The sequence below is a fragment of the Panthera pardus genome, unplaced genomic scaffold (assembly GCF_024362965.1).
Source record: "Panthera pardus isolate Hobbes unplaced genomic scaffold, ASM2436296v1 HiC_scaffold_6, whole genome shotgun sequence".
Classification (NCBI taxonomy): Eukaryota; Metazoa; Chordata; class Mammalia; order Carnivora; family Felidae; genus Panthera; species Panthera pardus.
Window position 1 is genome coordinate 62,811,559 of NW_026526991.1, and position 7,879 is coordinate 62,819,437.

Here is a 7,879-nt window from a genome sequence, read left to right on the forward strand (position 1 = left end):
TGGCTGTCTGAGGTCTCACGGTCCCTGTGTTTTCTCCCTTCCTAGGCTGAGTGGGGAAGGTGTTGGACAAGTGAACATCTGTAAGTACTTGGCTTGCCCCTCTCCCTTGCCCTTAGCCCTTCTGACAAGATTCAGACTGGCAGAATGAGCTCACTGTGTCCTGTGTGTCCTTGTCTCCCTCCCCTTCACAGCTGTGGTGCAGTCTACCATCTCTGGTGGCTATGGCAGTGCCAGTGGTGTGGGCAGTGGTGCAGGCCTGGGCGGAGGCAGCGGCTACTCCTATGGCAGCGGCCACAGCCTGGGAGCTGGCTTCAGTTCCAGCAGCAGCAGAGGCATTGGGGGTGGCTTCAGCTCCTCTGGGGGCAGCAGTTCCACCATCAAATACACCACCACCTCATCCTCCAGCAGGAAGAGCTACAAGCACTAAGTCCTGCCATCAGCTCTTGGCCCCACGTTGTCCCATCTGCAACTGGATTGCCCTCTCTCAGGCTGCTTCTACTCTCCCGTCTCTGATTTCTCTTACTCTCTGAGCAGAACCTGCTGAGTGCCTTCATTTCTCATCATTGCCTATACCTGGTCCACCTAAGTTTCCATTGCTCAGCATAGAAATTCAACCTCTGATTTATACCTTAATACAACCACAACTGGGGCCTCACTTTGTTACCAAAACATTACTCTTGCCTCTTTGTTTCGTTAGTAGGCTGAGCATTAGTAGGATATTACCTCTGCCCATTTTCATTACAGAAACCTGCCTGGGTCCTACTCCTGAACAGTGCACTTTCTCCTTGTTTCCATGCACCCATGAATTCTCCCATATTCTCTGTTTTGGGCACCTCCTCTCTTGTAGTGGTTGTGAAAGCACAAGTGACTAGTTCTACAGTGTAGAAATCTGTATCCCTCTGACATTCCCTCTGCTCCTTGCTCTCTTCTAATTGCTAAATAAAACAAATTTATTGTATAATTTATCATTTTGTTGTCTTGATTTGTCATCAGTTGTTCTTGAGCTCTTTCAGTGGACAAATGTATATTCATGTATTAAAAGATTTTCCCAAAACTGGTGGCACCTGGGTAGCTCCTTCAGTTGAGCATCCCACTCTTGATTTCATCTCAGGTCATGATCTCACAGTTCATGAGATTGAGCCCTGTGTCAGTAAAGTGACAGCGTGGAGCCTGTTTGGGATTCTCTCTCTCCTCTCTCTCTGTTCCTTCCCCACTTGTGCATACATACTCTCAAAATAAGTAAATAAACTTTAAAAAATAAAAATAATAATAATAAAGACACTCCCAATCCCCAAGTACTTCACTGTCTTCCTTGAGAGAGGTGCAAAAGCCTATAGTTTGCCATCCTGACACTCAGATTTTCTTCCTAGATAAGATTACATTTAAATGTTTGGTAAGTAGAATGGGAAGAATTTGGTCCACCATCATTGTATACTCTGCTTTTTATTGCCTGTACCAGAGAGTAGTGGCTTAGTCTCACTTCCTTCATCTCTAAGACCACTTTACTACATGGCCTGGAGATGAACTCTAAATTCTCAGTTGGGGAAATATATTTCTGGCTGATCAGAACCAAATAACATTCAACAAGGGATAAGATATTTGATTTTTAGCTTGAAATTAGCTTCATAACCAAGAAACTTGCCTTACAAGGTGTATCAAGACAAATTAAAGTATACATACTTCCAAAGTGCAATGATACTTCTAGAAATGTATTGCAAGGAAATAGCACAAATGTCAGAAGTTGTATGCACATGGATGTGAATCCAAACAATCTTCACAACATGGAAAAACTGAAAATACTACAGGTTCTCAAATTAAGAATCCAAAGACTCAGGCATAAAACTCATATGCTTATTTCTTGAAGTGTAAAGGTAAAACAAGAATAGAAATTCCCAGGTTGTCACATCCTAAGACTCTCATGGAAATGGATGAAGCTGAGTCCTTGGTGCTTGGAAGAGATGTTTCCACATCTCCCTTCTGGTATGCCATGGCCAAGTTTGACTTCTATGAATGGGAAATGAAAACTCAGGATATGGTGCAAGTTTCATCCTTCAACTTGTTCTGCCCTTGGCCACATCAGTCCCTGTTTCTCTGTGAGTGATCATTATCTTCCTGGCTACCAGCCTCTCACATCACAAGAGAAAATTTCTTCACTTCAATAATATATATAGGGTGCTTCTGGATCCTTTTGTATCAGTATCTCCTGTGTTCTCCTCTGAGTATTCCCCCAGCAACATGGGCAACCCTAACATTGACACCTACTCATCCTCTGACTGAACTTCCCAACAACAGATAAAGTGATGACTGGGTTTCAAAATCTAAGCCCATTTAACTTTCATATTATCATGCACCCATGAGGAATAATGGAAAGGAAACAACTAACCTGGAAAATTGTATAGGATAAGCATCTAACAGAACATCTTGCAAAAACAGTATATATACATGGATTTATTTAAAATCTTACTGTACAGGTGATGATAACAAAGTGGCAGACTGGAAACCCCAATCTCTCCTTCTGCCCAGAAACATCAAAAAACAACCAGAAAATATCTGAGTAAACTCCGTGGGAGCTCTAGGAAACAGTCAAAAATTTACAACAACCAAACAAATGCCCAATCAAGAATATGCACCTTCAAAATTATAGCCAAGTTTTTCAACATTTTTCTTAGCACTTGCCCTACACTCTACCTGTTTCAATTTTGGTCTTGAGTAGGCAGTAGCCTGTTCCTGAATTCTTTCTCAACCCCACTCCTACCCTTCAACCCTCTGCTTACTTCCCACCCTCTGCCTCTAGCCCCCTCAGCACATATGCCTTGAACCTGACAGAGCAGCTGTAGACCCTATGCAAGACCCTGCACAAGTCTCTTCAAACATGACTGGAGGATTTCTGAAGAACTAAGGCAAGGTTCTTTTCTTTGTTTCACATAAATCCAAATGTAGATAAGAGAAGCAAGAGACATAGCAAGGAAAAACTGCAAGATTATAACCCACAGAGACCTGGAGTGAGAGACTATAGGAGGAAACACACAATGGACCATCTAACAATCTGATGTCTAGCGGCTAAGCTGGAATGAAATTCTTTGGAAAATTAGGACAAATTTCCCAAAGTAGCTCTGTGTGTGAGAGAATTTAGCAAGTCATACATGTATCCAGGAAGACACATGCTCAGAAAAGTCTTGAGAAGATTTTGGGTATTCACCTCGTGCTGATTTCTAGGTTCAGAGTAAGCCTAGCTAAGTGGTAAAGGAGTGTCCCATCTCAGCGACAATAGGCAAACATCAAGAGATGAGGTTTTCTCAGTTTTGTTATTTTGGTTTTTTTATTGTTGTTATTTGTTTCAGCTCCTGGAACACAAAATATTATCTGTCAAAACAATAGCTGAACACAAGCTAAAGAAGCAGCCTGATGTTGAAGTTCTATTATGTGCCAGGCACTGTTGACTCACTTATCATAATTAAGTCAATGTGAAGGATAAGTCATCAGGGGCAAATCCAAGAATCCCTTGTTTGCAACAGTCAGAACTAGGAGTGTGACCTGAGGCAGGAAGCTTCAAGAAGCCTTGAAGGTAGAACTGAATAAAAAAATCAAAGACAAGGGGCACCTGGGTGGCTCAGTCGGTTGAGCGTCCAACTTCGGCTCATGTCATGATTTCATAGTTCATAAGTTTGAGCCCACATTGGGCTTAATGCGGCCAGCCTGTCAGCACAGAGCCTGCTTTGGATCCTCTGTCCTCTTCTCTCTGCCCCTCCCCCACTTGCACTCCACCGAAAATAAATAAATTTTTTTAATGTTTTATTTATTTTTGAGACAGAGAGAAACAGAACATGAGAAGGGGAGGAGCAGAGAGAGAGGGAGACATGGAATCCAAAGCGGGCTCCAGGCTCTGAGCTGTCAGCACAGAGCCTGACACAGGGCTTGAGCCCACAAACCACAAGATCATGACCTGAGCTGAAGTCAGACACCCAACTGACTGAGCCACCCAGGCCCCACAAATAAATTTTTTTTTAAAAAAAAATCAAAGACAAGGCCTATTGACAGTATTTTGTTGGTGGGGAGAAAAAAAAGTAGAGAGACTGGGAACAAGCCACTCTGAGGTTGTTGGGTAGGGTGTTTTAAGGAGTAAGAATTATTCATCCAATCTGTTAGCCTACATATTGCCCACCCCATTCCCCCAGAATACTTTCTATAAATGACTGGTCAAGAAAGAGTTCATCTTATTCATGGATGAGCTGTAGTCAAAAAGAGACCATTCTAGGACCCCAAAAAGATAATACATGTTCAAAAATGAAATGAATATGGAAAACAAAAGGCAGATAATGATCACTTATCAGAACAAAGTCACTATAAAATGTTGCCAAAATTAATAAAATAAACCCTTTTTAAAATTTGAGAATAAAAGCCATATAATGAGAGGATAAGAATTAAAACATTACTTATAGAAGTCAGATATGGGATACCTGGGTGGCTCAGTTAGTTGAGCATCCTACTTTTGATTTCAGCTCAGGTCACAATCTCAGTTATGAGATTGAGCCCTGTGACAGCTCCATGATGAGCATGGAGCCTGCTTGAGATTCTCTCTCTCTCTCTCTCTCTCTCTCTCTCTCTCTCTCTCTCTCTCTCTCTCTTTCCCTCTGGTTCTCTTCCCCACTCATGTTCTCTCTCCATCTCTCTCTTTCTCCCTTCCTCTCTCTCTCTCAAATTAAAAAAAAAGAAGTCAGATATGAGACAGAGAGAAAAATAAAACCACAATGCAAATGAAGTCCAAATTAATATCAGTACAAAAGGCAATAGGTGTGCTAAACGCACCATAAAGAACAAATGGGAGAATATTGAGAAAACAGAATAGCATGAACTGAGGGGTCAAAGACAGTTAAAGGAGAGTCAAGGATGTGCAATAAAGGATATACAAATAAAGAAGCCAAGCAGGTCCAACACAAACATAATTGGAACACCCAAAGGAAGTGTGTACACACACACACACACACACACACACACACACACACACGCACACACGCACACACACGCACACACGCACACAGTCCCTCCAAAGCACAGAAATATCTTCAGTTACATGGCAGGGGACTTGTCTTGAGCATTTCTTTTTTTCTTTTTTCTTTTTTTCTTTTTCAATTTCTAAGTGGTTTTCAAGTTGGACTTTTTAAATTTTTGCTTAGTTAACATACAGTGAAATATTGCTTTCAGGAGTAGACTTCAGTGATTCATCACTTACATACAACACCCAGTGCTCATTATAACACGTGCTCTTTTTAATATCCATCATTCATCTAGCCCATCCCTCACCCACATCTCTTCTTCAACCTTCAGTTTGTTCTCTATCATTAAAAGTCTCTTGTGGTTTGTTTTCTTCTCTCCTCTTTTATTCCTCCTTCCCTCACGTTCATCAGTTCTGTTTCTTAAATTCCACATATGAGTGAAATCATATGGTATTTGTACAGTGGCTGCTGGAAGCCACTTCATGTTCCTCCTCCTCTCAACTCCACCCTCCAGCCTCTCACACTTTCTTCAGCCTTCTCTTCAGGATCCATGTCTAGCCAAATGAGAAAAAATATATGAGGTGCACAAATATTTATAATCTATTAAAAATAAACTTATTCTAGAAGCAGGCATTGGCCATCTATCAAGAATGTTTTAAAAGAGGGTCATCTGGGTGGTTCAGTTGGTTAAGCATCCAACTTCAGCTCAGGTCATAATCTAACAGTTCATGAGTTTGAGTCCCGCATCAAGCTGTTAACAGCTCAGAACCTGCTTCAGATCCTCTGACCCCCTCTCTCTCTGCACCTCCCCTGCTCTCTCTCTCTCTCTCAAAAATAAATAAACATTTAAATAAAAAAGAATGTTTTAAAAGAGATACTTGCACTAAATGGAAGTTTAGATTAGAATTGAATCATTAGGTAACATTCAACATCCCTCTACTGACATCTTTGTAAAATAGAAGTTTTGAACAGTGTATCAGATAAAAACTATTTTAAATTATATTTGGGATTCTGCTTGTCAAGAGAAGGAGAAGAAGTGATGGGCATGGTAACTTTTAGGGAAGGAACGTCTCAAAAGTCTGTTGGGGGAATTTTATCAGTGAGATCTGTGGGTTGAGAAGGAAAAAGATTGGAGGGGAACATACTTCCCAAACTGAGCCTCTCTTAGTAGAGAGAAAACTGAGCATTGTCTTAGTAGCCCAATACCATAGAGACCACCCTGGCCTGTTTGGAAATAGGATTGGTCTAAGAGAAATAATTGTATTGAGAATTGCAAAGGAGCAAAGGGAAGGAAAGGCTGGCCATAAGAGTTAAGAAAAGATGCTGAAAATCTGCTCATGATTCAAGAAAAGAGGGAGGAAGGAAACAAGAGAACAGTTCTCCCCAAAGTATATGTAATTATGAGGTAGGAGGAGGGCAAGGTTTCAATAGTCTCATGGAAAGTTCACTTTTTCAATGTACCATATTTGTAATGTGCAAATTTGGTCATGCCAAACACAGCTGTCTGTGGTCCAGATTTGACTTTGGAGATAACACTCAAAAACAACAACAAACTCAGTTATCCATTTCTTCTAATGTGTGGACTGTAGGGTTCTGCATCAGTCACCACCCACATTCTCATGCAGGTGGTGAATACAAAATGTGTAGGACTTTGATAACCGGCTCAGAGACTTGAAAAAGTAAGCAGATAGTCAAACATCTAGACAGGAAGATTCAGAGTTCCCTCTCCATCAATTCTACACCCTAGGACTCTTCCTCACTAGTCTCCCCTGGAAGTCCAGATTGGAAGTTCATTCTGTCTATTCCCCTTCCAGTGTACCAGCCTGAAGCCCACCATTTCTGATAGTGAGAAACATGGAAAGATGGCCCTCAAGGATGCTAAGAACAAGCTGACTGATCTGGAGGATGTCCTGCAGAAGGCCAAGCAGACACGACCCGGCTGCTGAAGGAGTACCAGGAGATGAATGTCAAACTGGCCCTGGATGTGGAGATTGACACTTACAGGAAGCTTCTGGAGGGCGCGGAGTCCAGGGGAGTAACTCACACAAGCTCCTCAAACATCTGGATGCATGTCCGGGATATCCAGCCATGAGCACAAGTTGAAAGCACTCTCGTTATGGCCACAGTACTACTCTCAGAGAATCATTTAAAAGGTAATTTCTCCATGGGTTATCCTCACATCAAGGCTTCCCACTTTGGCCCAGTGGTGGCTGTCTGAGGTCTCATGATCTGTGTGTTTTCTCCCTCCCTAGGCTCAAAGGGGAAGGTGTTGGACAAGTCAACATCTGTAAGTAACTTTGCTTGCCTCCCCTTCTTGCCCTTGCACTCTTCTGACAGGACTCAGGCTGGCAGAATGAACTCACTGTGTCTTGTGTGTCCTTGTCCCCCTTCCCTTCACAACAGTGGTGGAGTCAACCATCTCTGGTGGCCATGGCAGTGCCGGCAGTGTGGGCAATAGCTTAGGCCTGGGTGGAGACAGTGGCTACTCCTATGGCTTGGCTATATGCTAAATAAAATGCAAGAAAAACTTCCACAAGAAAAACAATAACCAATGCTGTTCTAATAATATTTTGCTAATTTGAAGCCATGGCAGAGACCCATCCCCCTGGGTCATGAATCAAGTGGCAGTCTAGCCTTATTCCATGGTTGTCCACAGGTGGGCAATGGTCTGGCTGCTGAACATGTTGTTAGGCAGAAGTTTTGTAACTGGGGGAGGCTTCTGAATATCAGTTACCTCCCTACCACTCTATTATGCAGCTCTAGAGTTTGAGGACAAGGACATGATGGAAGAAAAACTTAGGAACTGCCATGCTACAGTTCCTGCAAAATCCCAAAAGCTGACAGGGAAACTTCCCAATGAGCCAGGCTCAGACTCTGGTTCTCCC